Consider the following 1,410-nt stretch of genomic DNA (forward strand, 5'->3'; position numbering starts at 1 on the left):
AGGAACTTCATTGCTTTGCTCCCCTTGCTGCTCTGTTGCACGCCCTTAGTGTTTTGCCCCAGTGTGGTGGGGTCAGCTCGGGCACAATCTCAGCACTGTGCCTCCAGTTTTGTCCCTCATAGCACTATGGGTCAGTGAGGGGCATCTTCTCTCCTGGTGGGGCCAGCCCTATTGTCCTCTGTGCATTGGCTGCTCTGAGAAGGAATGCCGTCCTTGGGGCTTCCTTATATTTCTATTGGTAAAACAAAAACCACTTGGGAAAGAGCTTCTCAGGAATTTGACCTCATAGGTTATGGAGTATGTTGGGATGCTGTTATAGTTAAGCAGGAACATTCCCACATGAAATTAGAAGTTGGGGAAGGAAAGTTTTCAGGAAATTTAGATTCTGGATCTAAAGTCATGACTGTGGGTCATCTACAATGGCCTAAGGTGTAGCCACTATTTTCACAATGGCTTCCTGATTCTAACATAATGGAAGTTAACCAGGAAAAAAATGTCAACATTGTAATATCCTACAGTGTACAGGGCCTGAAAGGCAGGAAGGTGTAATTAAACTTGTAGTTATGCTCATTACCTCTGATTTCAACACGATAAGAAAAATAGGATATAAAGGGGGAGGTCTCAATAAAACAAGGAGATTCTCCTGCAATGGAGGTCACTCCTAACTATAGCTGTTATACGTTAGAACATTCGCATCTTTTCATCAGGACTGCTGTTATAAGGCCTGCACCCATTAAACTATGTTGGAAGTCCAGTAAGCCAATAGGGATAGCACAGTGGTTCCTTATTAGAGAGAAGTCGCAGGTTTTGCATGAATTAGCTCAAGAGCTGTTAAGAGAAGGTATTGAAGAAACTCTTAGATCTTGGGATTCCCTTATATTTGTAATTAAAAAGAAATCTGGTAACTGGTGTATACCCATAGATTTAAGAGCCATTAATTCAATTATACACTCCACAGGGACACTCCAACCAGGCCTCCAAATCACTTCCTTTGACTTGTCATCACAATCAATGCTCACAGAAGCAGCAGTCAGGAAGTCAAACAACAAGCTGCAGTCAGAAAATTTGCTATAAAAGATCTCTTTAAAATATTAAAAAGCAGAAACATCACTCTGAGGACTAAAATGCATTTTACCCACACCATGGTATTTTCAGTTATCTAAGATGCACAATAAAAAGTAGACAATGACCGGCAGGGCGAACAACTAGGGAATTAAAAGCAACAATACGGAGGATGCATAGATCCCAATGGGGTTGGAGCAACAGCAATCTAGCTGAAAGAAATTACTAAGGCAGATGAAGGGCGAGCGTGATGGTGGGGCAAGAGGAAGGTAAAAGGAAACAGATAAGATCTAAGAAGCAAAGCTATGGATAGAGGTATAAACACAGGTGTGTACTTATATAAATATA

The sequence above is a fragment of the Echinops telfairi genome, unplaced genomic scaffold, assembly GCF_000313985.2.
Source record: "Echinops telfairi isolate 266 unplaced genomic scaffold, ASM31398v2 ScPeMD7_7421;HRSCAF=8459, whole genome shotgun sequence".
Taxonomy (NCBI): domain Eukaryota; kingdom Metazoa; phylum Chordata; class Mammalia; order Afrosoricida; family Tenrecidae; genus Echinops; species Echinops telfairi.